Below are 13,664 nucleotides of genomic sequence, written 5' to 3' on the forward strand. Positions count from 1 at the left end.
ACATATCCAAACAAATGGAGAAAGTGACGGCAATGTGAAATATATCATTGGAAAAACCACTGACCTGGAAAAAAAGATCCAGGAGAGATAATTTATAAATTAATGTACTACCTGAAAGCCATGATCAAAAAAGAGCCTAGAAATAAATCATCCTTTAAGAATTTCTCAAGAAAAACTGCTCTGATATTCTAGAACCAGAGGGCAGAATAGAAATTGAAAGAATTAACCAATAGCCTCTTGAAAAAGATCCCAAATAGAAAACTCCTAGGAATATTACAGCCAAATTCCAGAGTCCTCAAGTCAAGGAGAAAATATTACAAGCAGCCAGGAAAAAACAATTTGAGTATTATGGAAACACAATCAGGATAACAGAAGATCTAGCAGCTTCTACATTAAGGGATCGAAGAGTTTAGAATATGATATTCTGGAGGTCAAATGAGCTAGGATTAAAACCAAGAATCACCTACCCAGAAACACTAAGTATAATGCTTCAGGGGAAAATATCATCATTCAATGAAATATAGGACTTTCAAACATTCCTGATGAAAATCCAGAGCTGAACAGAAAATTTCATTTTCAAATAAAGAAGCAAAATAGGCATGAGAAGGTAACCAGTAAAAAGAAATAGTAAGGAATTTATTTAAGTTGAACAATTTGCATCCCTACATGGAAAAATAATAATTGTAACTCACGTGACTTTTCTCAGTATGAGGATAGTTGAAGGAAATATGCACACACATATGTTTTATAGGAGGTTGTATGTGTGTATAAATGCATATGGGAGTGCATGTACATGTATACATTGACAGAGGAATATAATGAGAGAAGGAGATAGGGAGGGATTGAATAGGGTAAATTATCTCATAAAAGAGTCAAGAGAAAACTGTTACAATGGACAGGAATAACAGGAAGGCAAAAGGGAATGAGTCAACATTACCTTCATTGAATTTGGCTTAAGGATAGAATTATATACATCCTTAATTGTTTATGTTACCCTACTGGAAAGTAGGGGGGAAGGGGATAAGAGGGGGGTTGATAGAAGGGAGGGCAGATTGGGGGAAAGGTACTTATAAGCACACACTTTTTAAAAGGGACAGGGTCAAAGTAGAAAATAGAATAAGTGGGGGCCAGAATAGGAGGGAAGGAAATATAGTTAGTCTGTCACAATATATCTGCTATGGAAATCTTTTGCATAACTACATATGTGCAACCTATATCGAATCATTTATCTTCCAATAGGTGTTGGTGATGAGGAAGAAGGGAAAGAATCTGTAAATTAAAGTTTCAAAAACAAATGTTAAAAAAATGTTTTTACATCCAACTGGGAAATAAGATATACAGGCACTGGGGTATAGAAATCCATCGTTCACTAGTAGAAACTCAGATGGAGAGTGGGGGAAGATAGAAAGGAGAGCATATTGGGGGAAGCAGTATTCAGTGTGATTGTTATTTCGGGGTGGGGGAGGGGATAGATAGATGGGGAAAATTATAAATCAAAATCTTGTGAAAATGAATGTAGAAAAATAAAAATAGATTTTAAAAAGAAGCAAGCCTCTTTAAGGGACACAAAGTACAAAGGTCAAAGTATTCCCACCCCTAGTTCACATTGTCTTGATCTCTCAGTCAAAGAAACTTCTTCCTTCTTGATTTCAGATTAGCTTCTGGTAATCCTTAACTCATCCTTAAGGTATAAAAGGTAAATGTGCTAACTTCTCCAACCCCTAGGCCAAGGTAAATTATGATCTTCTAAGTCAACACTAAGTAGCCAAGGAGAGGTCTTTTCATCTTGGCTTGAAGCAGGCTCCCAAAATACATGGTTCCTCTTCCATGGGTCTAGCTCTTTTCTGAACTCTTTTTTTTTCTCTTTTTTTTTTCTAACTCTTTTCTGAATCTACCCAACTGTCACCTGGATTGAAAGGCCAGCAGCTATCAGCTCCTCATGCATCTCCTTGTCCAGTTTCTCATCTAGCTCCCATTACATATCAAAGCTCATAGTGTCCAGTCCACATAAAGTCCTTCAGTTTCTGTTTCTAGGAATAAAAAGCTTAATGGAATCAAAACAACATTCACAAACATTGCCAACACCAAAATCAATTTACTATCTTCTTGTGAAATCAACACAGACCACAAACAAGGTCTGAGAATTCAACATTGACCCACAAAGAAGGTCTGGGAACTCAACACTCACCCACAAAGAAGTTCTGAGAACTCAACACAAATCATCAGTATAGTCCCAGGACCTCTGAAAACATACTCCAGGACTTCTAAAAAGAGACTACAAGATAATCCTCTTTCAGGGCTTCCAGTAAGATCCCAGGGTTCTGTACAAAGGATTATAAATACAAATCAGCACAGATGGAACAGACAGTGTTGCCCACCATGAGATTTCCCTTTTCAGTTCAGCTCTCTCCAAACTTTTGTTTCTGCTTTTCTATGGGTATTGGCTCCTCGCTGTTCTGCCCATATCTTACATTTTTCTGTTCCTGTCTTTGGCAAGTCCTTCTTACTGTGGGTTTCACAAGTTCTGTTTCATTCTTTAAATAATAATAATAATATTTAACTAATTGATTAATTGATTGATATTTAGTTTTCAACATTCATTTCCATAAGATTCCCAGTTACAATATTTTCTCCCCATTTTCCCCCTACAAACAACCCCAAAATACCAAGCCTATACCCCTTCTGAAATCTGTTGTTGCTTATACCCTCCCCAATAACCCCCCTAACTTTCTAATAACAAACAATGGGTTCCTATACTCCATTACCTGCATATTTTATTTCCCAGTTGCATGTAAAAACACACTTTTAAACATTTGTTTTTAAAACTTTAAGTTCCAGAATTTTTCTCTTCTTCCCTCCTCACCCACCCCCACAGGGAAGATAAGCAATTCAATGCAGGTTATACATGTGTTGTTATGCAAATCATTTTCATAGTAGTTATATTGTGAAAGACTAACTGTATTTCCCTCCATTCTATCCTGCCGCCCACTTATTCTATTTTCTCCATTGAACATTTTCAAAAATGTTTGCTTCTAACTAACTTCTCCCCTAATCTTCCCTCCCTTCTATCACCTCCCCTTCTTATCTCTTACTGCCTTACTTTTTGTAGGGTAATAAATCGAACTGAGTTTGTATGTTATTCCCTCCTTAAGCTAAATTCAAAGAGAATCAAGTTGTCCCATTCCATTTCACCTTCCTGCTCTTCCCCTCCATTGTAACAATCTTCTCTTGCCTCTTTTATATGAGCTATTTTACCCTAACTTATCTTTCCCTTTCTCCTTCTCCCAATAAATTCCTCTCTCACCTCTTAAATTTATTTTTTAGATATCACCCCTTCTTATTCAATACATCCTGTACCCACTGTCTATGTATACATGTACACACATATACACATATGTACCCTCCTATACATACATACATAGGTATGTGTACACACACTGCTTGCAGTATTTTTTTTTCCTTGACCTGGGAACTCTCGAATTTGTCTGTAATATTCCTAGGAGTTTTCTTTTTGAGATCTTTTTCAAGAGGCGGTTGAGTAATTCTTTCAATTTCTATTTTGCCCTCTGGTTCTAGAATATCAGGGCAATTTTGCTTCATAAATTCATGAAAGATGGTGTTTAGGCTCTCTTTTTGAAGATGGGTTTCAGGTAGTCAATTTTTTTTTTATCTCCCCTGGATCTACATTTCAGGTCAGTGGTTTTTCCAATGAAATATTTCACATTGTCTTCTATTTTTTCATTTGTTTGGATCTGTTTTATAGTATCTTGATTTCTCATAAAGTCATTAGCTTCCATTTGCTCCAATCTAATCTTGAAGGAGTTATTCTCTTCAGTGACTTTTTGAAATTAAATTTTCCATCTGGCAAATTTGTCTTTTTAAGGCTTTTTTCTTTTTTTTAAGGCATTCTTTTTCTTTTTGTATTTTTTGGCTTTTTTTTTTTTTTTTTTTGCTTTTTTGGAGGGCAATTGGGGGTAAGTGATTTGCCCAAGGTCACAAGAGTAGCTTTTTTTGTGCTAAGTGTCTGAGGTCACATTTGAACTCATGTCCTCCTGATTCCAGGGGCGGTGTTCTATTTACTGCACCACCTAGCTGCCCCTTTTTGGGACCTATTTTGCCATTTGAGCTATTCTATTTTTTAAGGAGTTATTTTCTTCAGTGTATTTTTTGGTCTCCTTTAGAAGGCTGTTGATTTTCTTTTCATGATTTTCTTGCCTCGGTCTCATTTCTCTTTCCAATTTTTTCTTCCACTTCTCTTAATTGATATTCAAAATCCTTCTTAATTTCCTCTATGGCCTGTAACCAATTCATATTTTTCTTGGAGGATTTTGATACAGGAGTTCTAACTTTGTCATTTTCCTCCTACTCCATGCCTTAATCCCTTTTGTCCCCAAAAATGGATTCTATGGTGTGTTAGTGTTTCTGTTTCTTGTTCATATTGCCAGCCAATAACTTGACTTTTGAGCTCTTTTCCACACTAGAACTCTGCTTCCAGAATGGAGAGAGTTATGTCTCACATCTCTGGGATTTTTGCAGCTGCCTGAGCTATTAGGAGTGTGCCCTCTCTACAGCTCCCACAAGTTCTTGCTCTCTGGCCACACACCTCAGTACCACCACCAAAGGCTAGGCAGCCATGCTGTGTTAGCTGCACAGCCACCTCACTTCTGCTCTTTTTCACCATGGGAGTGGTGACCAGCGCATTCTTTTCTGTCCCCCCTATTCCAACAGCCTTCCACACTGACCTTTCCCTTTGTCTTTGGAGTTTATGGGTTGAGAAGTGTAGAAAATGCTACAGCTGATGATGATTCACTCCCTTGAAGTCTTGTCTGGGTGCCAGTGGTTGGGGCCTTCCTGGGGCCAGAACCTTGTGGCTCACATGGGACTGTGCTTGGCTCCAAGATCAGTGTGATAGACCCTTCCTGTCTGCCTGCCAGGCTTCCTTCAATGGAGTTTTTTTTATCTCTGTCACTTTAGGGGTTTTGTAGCTCTAAAGTTTGTTTAGAGTCTTTTTTTACATGTATTGGAAGTAATTGGAGTGGGAACTCATGCCAAGTTTGTGATTCTATTCCGCCATCTTGGCTCTGCCCCTTACAAGTTCTGTTTCTTAACAAAAATTTGATATAATCACAGGCAAGACTCAGTTGAAACAGGTCTCTAAGTACTTCTTTGTTTGCCATTACAAATAGCTCATTGAAAAAACCATTGAGTTGGAAAATAGATCCAGGAGAGGTAATTTAAAAATTACTGAACTGCTTGAAACCCAATCAAAGAGCCTAGACACCATTTTTTAAAGAAATTATCAGAGAAAACAGCCCTGATATTTTAAAAGTGGGAGCGGTGGGGAGGAAATAGATATTGAAAGAATGCGCCAATCACCTCTTGAAAGGGATCCCAAAAGCAAAACTCCTAGGAATATTATAATCAAATTCCAGAGTTCTCAGGTCAAGGAGAAATATCGCAAACAGCCAGAAAGAAATAATTTGACTATTGTGGAAATACAATCAGGATAACACAAGATACAGCGCGTTCTAGTTTAAGAGATAAAAGGGCTTGGAATATGATATTCTGGAGGTTGGAAGAGGTAGGATTAAAACCAAGAATCACCTACACAAAAAAACTGAGTATAATAGTTTGGGTGGAGTGGACATTCAGTGAAATAGAAGACTTTCAAACATTCTTGCTCCAAAGACTAGAACTGAATAGAAAACTTGACCTTTAAATACAAGAATCAAGAGAAGCATGAAAAAGTAAACAAGAAAGAGGGCTTATTAAAAATAATAATAAATAAAAATAATGATAAATAAGGGGCTTCTTAAATTTGAACTCTTTATGTTCTTACATGATAAGATGATATTTGTAATTCATGAGACCTTTCTCAATATTAGGGTAGTTGGAGGGAATAAAAACGTGGAAAAATATCTCCTATAAAAGAGTCAAGAAAAAGCTTTTACGGTGGATGGGAAGATGGGCAAGGTGAGAGAGAATGAGTCAGACTTATCTCATGAGATGTGACTTAGGGAGGCATTGTCATTCGCACTCAATTGGGTATCTTAAAGGAAAAGTATTCTATAGGATATCCTACCAACTTACGGGAAAGTAGAGGGGAAGGGTGGTAATAGAAGGGAGGTCATGTTGGAGCAGGGTATAGTCAGAAAGAAATACTTTTGAAATGCATAGGGTCAAAGGAGAAAATAGAATGAGTTGGGGGTGTGATAGGATGGAGGGAAATGTAGTTAGTCTTTCACAAGATAATCATTATGGAAGTGTTTTGTGTAACTACACATGCATAACCTATATTCAATTGCTCGCCTTCTCCAAGTGGGTGGGTGGGGAGGGAAGAAAGAAGAGATTTGGAACTCAAAGTTTTTAAAACAAATGTTAAAATTCTTTTTACATGCAACTGGGAAATATATACAGGCAATGGAGAGTTGAAAAGTAAGAGAGTACTAAAAGAAAGTAAGGGGGTGTAAAGTCAATCACAATCAGCTCTTCTGAGGACTACTGCTGTGAATAACGTTAAGGATCTAGTCACATAATATGGTGAACCCTCAACTTGTTTAGCAATAAAGTAAAGCAAAACATTTAAGAACCTAAAGCACAACATTCACAACAGTATAACATAAAGACTTATTACTAAGGTGGTCACATAGTCTTAAAATAAACATGGTATTCAGTAAGGCACAATCTCAATCAATATAGAGTACCCAAGTAATGTCTTCTTTCATCTTGACTTGAGACTGGCTTCCAATCATCCTTAGACCAATCATCATTAAAGGGTAATCATCCTTAAAGGGTAGCAGAAAGTACAAGCACCATCCACCCCTAGGTCACAGTGAGTTACAATATCATCAGTCAGCAGCACTGAAGACTCAAGTAGAGTCTCCTTTCATCTTAACTGGATGTTGAGTTCCATAGCCCATGACTCCTCTTCTACACTCCCAGACCTTGCCTGGATTCACCTCCAATTGCCAGAATTCACAGGTCTCCCAGGTATTACCTGGATTCACACAAAGGCAGCTCTCTGTTCTGGTTCTGTATCTCATCCTATCAGGACTATCCCACTCTAAGCCCTTTGAAGTTTCTGTTTCTAGCAAGACAGAGCTTAACAGAGACACAACAATATTTACAGTAATTATACATGAGGCTTAATAGAGCTACAATGATATTTACATGCATTGCCAAGCACTATCATCTCAATTCACATTCTGTCTGACAAAGTAACACAAATCAACCAAATCTCTGTATGAGATATCAAACACAATTCAACAGTAAAGTCCAAAGACGTCTGTAAACAGCAGTTAACCCCTCTTTCAGGACTTCTATAAATAGGAACAAAGTCCTCTTTCAGGGTATCTGTATTAAAAGTAAGTCCTCTTTCAACAGACACAATACTTCATTCTGACAAAGCAACATCAACACAAAAAGACAGAAAAGAAAGATTGCTGAACTCACAAGAATTTCTGCTCTCAGTTCTGCTTGGTCCCAGCTTGTGCTCAGGATTTTCTCTGCTCTGCTCCTTCCTGTTCCACTTTTCCTCTTCTGATCTTTTGGCAAACTCCTCCCACAATGGGGTGCATGTGAACACTTTTAGGCCTATTAAGGGCAGGGATGTCCTCCAAACTCCCTTAGGCTTATTAAGGCAACACAAATATATACTGTTTCCAACAAAGACTTGACACACTCAAAGGCAAATTTCAAAGTCACTTGAAGAGTTGAAAAAAGCAGCAAAGTACTGCTTTGATTGCCATTACAGAGGGAAGAGGATAATAGGAGGAGAGGTTGATGGAAGGCAGGGAAGACTGGGGAAAGGGTAATCAGGATGCATGACATCTTGGGAGGGGGTAGGGGAGATATAGGGAAAAAATTTGGAACTCAAAATCTTGTGGAAATGAATGTTGAAAACAAAATAATTAATTATTTAATTAAAAATTACTTTGTTATAAGCGATGGCTCCCTACATGGTAAGGATATGTATAAAAACATGTAAATGATATAAAAATAAAATATAACAGTAAAAATCTTTTTAGATAGATGGATAGATGACAGATAGATAGATAGATAGATAGATAGATAGATAGATAGATAGATAGATAGATGATAGATAGATAGATAGATAGATAGATAGATAGATAGATAGATAGACGGATAGATAGACAGATGGATGGATAGATGGGTGGATGGATGGATGGATGGATGGATGGATGGATGGATGGATGGATGGATGGATGGATGGATGGAGGGATTTTGTGGGATTCCAATGTCCTAAATGTTAGATGCCAAGGACAAGATAACAATTAAAATAAACCACTTAGGGTAGAGGTGCTACCATTTAAGGAAATGTTTAACACACAAGCTGTCTTGAAAGTACGAGAAAGTACGAGCAAGACAGTGCTTCAGTGCTTCTGTGTATCTGAGTCTGTGTGAGGTTTCTTTGTATTAGGTTAAATAATTCAACTCCTGGAGTACCATGGGAAAGAAATACACTTACTCTTTTTCCTCAGCCCTCAATTTCAGAATACTGTCTTTTGTTCCACTTTGCGAAATTCATGCAAAATATTTTAAAGCAATAATGTTTTCTTTTATATAGCTACTGAGTCCCCAATTCAGATTAAATTTCCAGTACTCTTAAAGAATGACTGTTCTCTATCTCTTTTCGAATTTGGGGGAAAGTTCTAGAAATCATTTCCCTAGATCTACTCTTTCTCAGACCTACTACAGTCAGAAGTGACAATGGCTATATCAGTGGTGGCAGCTGCTGAAGATTCATCTTAGCAGCTTTGTCTCAGACTTTTTCCGACTGGAATTACCTTTTCTCTGCAATCACCAGATGCATTTTTTTTTCCAAATTTCATTTTGTGAATAAATGAAAGACTATTTATAAATTACTAATCATAATTCCTGCCACATGGTAGACATCATATGAATGCTAATTGTTATTATTATTATTATTCACATTGATACTCTTCTTCTCATGATATTTCCTCAAAGACATTAGGGGAAAAAAGTTTTCCCTTTAAGAATTACTCATGTCCTATATCTCCTGCAGCCCTATGGACTCTGGCAGTGATGGCACTCTCTTTGTCCAAGGGAACTGACCTTCAATGCTCACTACAAATAGAACTGATTCCTATTCATTTGTTTACTCCACTCCAATGATAAATATCCATATGTTCTCATCCTACAAAACTCTATAAAATGACTTCACACAAATATGCTTCTGGGAATGCATCTTTGTTTCATGCTTACTCAACATGCCAGGGACCTTGCTCTGGATCTCTAGACATTGTGTGAATGGCATTACTGCACATAGTTCCCCATAGATATTGTCTTCACTTTCTCTCTTTCTCTCTTTCCAGTCATTTTTTTTCAGCTTCTTAATATCTTCCCTGATCATGTAAATGAAATCATCATCTCCATAGTTATCCATGAGTGCCCTAATTGCCAAATATGCTGAAATTTTCTCATTTCTACTCTGTGTTAATATCTTTTGACATACAGGCAATGGGGATAATTCTATGAGTGACTGTGGGAGCTTCACTTCTCTGTTCAATAGGCCCCTGGACCAAAAAAGATGCTTGTTCCAAGGGTCCTTCAAGCTGGGACATTTTAAATCAGTCCCAGGAATTATGACTAAATTTATCTGCTTACAAATGCAGTGAGATCAATAGCATAAATTCTAGAGTCATCAGTGTTGACAAATTGCACATCAATCACCATGAGACATTTTGTATACCAGTGTGGACACTAATCAACTTCCCTCTAAAAAACTTTTTTGCAACCAATGATGACACAATGATACTAGATCCAGTGACAGTGACTTCATTTGGATCTCACATACAAGAAGTTCCTTTCTATGCCTTTTCATAAGCTATTTCATATTCCTGGAATGCTCTCTCTCCTCACCTCTGCCTCCCACTTTCTCTGGATTCTTTCAAAGCTCAATATAATTTGCACCTTCAACAAAAGATCTTCCTTAGTGTCACCCCTAACCACTTCCTCCTACCAGTGTCTCTCCTCTAAGATTACCCCCATTTACCCTGAATATATTTGGTATGTATGTGGTTGTTTTTTGGATGTAATCTTGCCCATTAGACTGTGGACTCCTTGAGAGTAATGCCATGTACTTTGCATTTTGTTGCATCCTCAGTGTACTTGGTTGGAGCTGAATACATTCCAATGACTTGGCTGACACATCACACCGTGATATACTGTCGACCATGCATTCCTCCTAGATGTCTTTTCTCTTGATTTTCATGATTCTCTCCCCTGTTTCTCATTCTGGAAATCTGACTGCTTCTTTTCTACATCCTTTACTAAATACACATTCATGTCACAACTACTCAATGTAGGTATACTCTTAGGTACTCGGTCCCTATGGACTCCTTTTTACAGATGAAGAAATTGAGGCTGAGAGGTTTGAAATGACCTTCCCAGGGTCACACAGCCTGTAAATATCTGAGGTGGGATTTGAACACAGGTTTCTTGTAACTCCAAGTGTAATCCCCTATTCAGTATACCAGGCAGCTATTTTTTTTTTTTCCCTTGGGGAATAGTGAATTCTTACCTGACTAGTTTAATTTAATATGAATATTATCTTAGGATCATTATTTTTGGCACAAGACATAATTCTTCATACTTCTCTGTCTGGCCATGATGTTATTTTTGAAATCTCTTCCTCTCATTGTCTATCCTTACCCATATTTTTAGTTTCCATTACATTAAGGAAAAGAACTATTTTTAAGGTAAATGGTCAAAAAAACTCACAATCACACTGTTCAGTGAATTAAAAATTGCAGGCCCTACCCATAGGTAGGTACTCAGTAGTTATAGAATGATAACCTAAATCTATCATTGTCTAACTTGCATAGTAGCTCTTTGAGATAGGTCCCACCCCCTCCCACCCCCACCCATGGGGATAATTGCCACCACTAAATCCTTCCCCTTATGTAAGAGGCACATTAGCTAAATGATCCTCATATTCATTCCAATTTGGGTGTCTTCATTTTTCCTGAGTTTGCCTTGTACTACACTGAATGACTCTTCTCCTTCCCTGTTCCTCATAATCTTCAGTTCTTTGCAGGTGATTATATATCTCCTTAGCCTTTTCTTCACTGAACTGCATAAAATTAATTGCTTTAACCTTTCAATCCAAATAAGGACTAATAATACTTATTCCTCTCTTTGGAACTTTCACTAATCAAGGCTTGCCCACTACATAATCATATAAAAGACACACTTAGGTATCCTTTTTCTAAGGGTCCATGTGTCTGTCTTTATGGCTCCAAATCTTCCTGAATGGATACCGCCTAGAGTCATTCCTTGGGAAAGAGGCAGAATGTAATAGTATAAACTGCACCAGATTGAGAGAGAAGAATTTAGTTCTAGCTCTGATAGTCACTACCTATATCACCTTGACCAAGTCATTTACATTTTATGATCTTCAACTTTCTTCCCTATAAAAGAGTGATTTAACTCCTAGCACTCTGAGAGTACTTATCACAATTCCTATTCTCATACATTTCCCTTTTAGGGTTTCAAGCTACCTCCTGAGAGACTTACAGTGTCTTTCTAGTGGTATGACTTAAGCCCCAACAGTGTGTTTTCCCACCAAGATTATGTTAAGAATGAACTTAATCAGGGAGGCCAGGTAGCACAGCAAGTAAGAGCACCAGCCCCAGTGTCGGGATAACCTGGGGAATCGAATCCAGACTCAGACACTTAGCACCCACCCAGAAACACCTGGCCGTGTAACCTTGAGCAATTTACTTAACCCCAATTGCTTAGGGGGGGGGGGGGCAGGTGGCTCAGCGAGTAAGAGCACTGGCTCCAGTGTCGGGATGACCTGGGGATAAAATCCAGGCTCAGATACTTAGCAACACACCCAGAAATAACTGGCCTGTAACAAGAATGGACTTAATTAAACTTCCTTCACTAATTTCTGGAAATAGTACAATAAAAAATGGTTGGTACATGGCATTCTCCAAACTTCCTAAAAAACGTCTGCGATACAATCTTATAAAATCATAGATTTCAGGGAAAAAATGGATTAAAGTTAAGCAAGCATTACTAGAAAGTTTAAATCAGAACTCCTAGTTTTAGAAGTCTTTCTCTCTCATTTTTGGAATAACCTAGAGTTTCCTTTGGAGGATCCTTGCAGTTTCTCCCTCAGAAACTCTTATCTTCTTTATGTAGAGCTATGAATTTACATCCAGTCCACCCTTGGTTCAGATTGTAAACATTACAATTAGTTGATCTGGAGAGGCTCCTAGGGAACCATTCAGAAAATGGAAAGCACAAAATGCTCTGAATTACAAGGTTCTCCTTTAATCAAAAGCACTTGACTCCATCTTCAAGATATGACACCTGGTCAAGACAGAAGCCAAGGCCTCTCCTCCCCTAGGTAACTCCTCCTAAAATGTTTTACCTGAAAACTACATTTGCTTGATTTTCTGTAGCAAATTCTTTCTCAAACTGTTTAATACTTTATAACAAACTCTTAGAACATCAACAACATTTCTTACATATCTAAAATGATTTGTGTGCAAAAAATCATTTATTTCTCTAGTTCAAAGGATTTTTACAAACATTTTAAAGCCTATGATTGGTTGGCTGATATGTGTTCTCACATAACAAAGATATCAAGGCTTTACACTGATAATTGAACTGGCCCTACGTATATCTCAGGGTTGTTGAGAGGATCAAATAAGAAAAAGCACATAGAAGACTGTAGCGGCAAGCACCCCAGCGTTCCCAGGGTGGCTGCTAGCACAGGTTCTTGGATATGCTTTGATAAAGGAAAGCAACTCAAAATGGGTTAACAAGCTTACTTTAATCAGTCAGACATATATCATTTACCTCGTTCAGGGGAAAAGGTCAGCACCCCAAACTTCAAAGTATATAGGCAGAATTATCAAGACAGAAACAGATCAAGTAGACAGATTTCCAAACTGTCCAACCATTACATCCATACCCAGTCAACATCTGGGTTTCCACATCTGGATTTTTCAAAGGGGGGGGGGGCGCCCTGGACAACGGCTTCCCAGAATATAGATCAAATCACAGAACACTTCTCAAAGTGAGCCCCCAAAAACAAAGCTATACATCAGGGCTTATATAGCCTTCCCCTGGCTCAGAGAATGTAACAACCTTATTGACTCACTGGCCAATCAAGAAGTATCTACTGAAAAACAAGCCTCCCACCCCAGACTTCAGGTGCACTTTAGCCTAGGGGCAGGGAAGATCTTCCAAATCTGCATTCCCATTACAAAGACCAATACATAATTCAGATTCTTTCATTGTGATAAAGCCAGGTGGAACAAAAGATAGATTACTGAAGCTGAAGTCATGAAGACCTGAGTTCAAATTTAGCCTCCAACACTTACTAGCTGTGTGATCCCTGGGTGAGGCACTCACCCTCTATCTTCCCCAGTTTCTTTATCTTTAATAGCTCCTAAGTCCCAGGATTTTTGTGATTATCCAATTGGATAATATTCATAAAGTTCTTTATAAATAAGAAAACATAATGCACATGGCAATTATCATTAATAATATAGTCATTTGCTCATTTGGGGGCAATGTCAGGGAACTGGGACCATAGCTGTTATTCATTAGTTTCAGGAATTCCCAAGTTACTAAACTCAGGTCTATACTTTCTTTAAAACTTG

The 13,664-nt window shown here is 37.9% G+C and overlaps 1 long non-coding RNA gene across 1 annotated transcript in view; it reads right to left on the reverse strand.

The window, feature by feature from the left end:
• The window catches only part of LOC138146005 (uncharacterized), a 99,649-nt gene extending 92,125 nt beyond the window's left edge, over nucleotides 1-7,524 (reverse strand). Inside the window, exon 1 of the long non-coding RNA XR_011164361.1 lies at nucleotides 7,453-7,524. This is a non-coding gene — a long non-coding RNA (uncharacterized lncRNA). The remainder of the gene's footprint in view (nucleotides 1-7,452) is intronic.
• Nucleotides 7,525-13,664: the final 6,140 nt, after the last annotated feature.

Source organism: Petaurus breviceps, unplaced genomic scaffold (genome assembly GCF_028583685.1).
Source record: "Petaurus breviceps papuanus isolate PSGF00001 unplaced genomic scaffold, PetGlider_PUasm1.0 139, whole genome shotgun sequence".
Taxonomy (NCBI): Eukaryota; Metazoa; Chordata; class Mammalia; order Diprotodontia; family Petauridae; genus Petaurus; species Petaurus breviceps.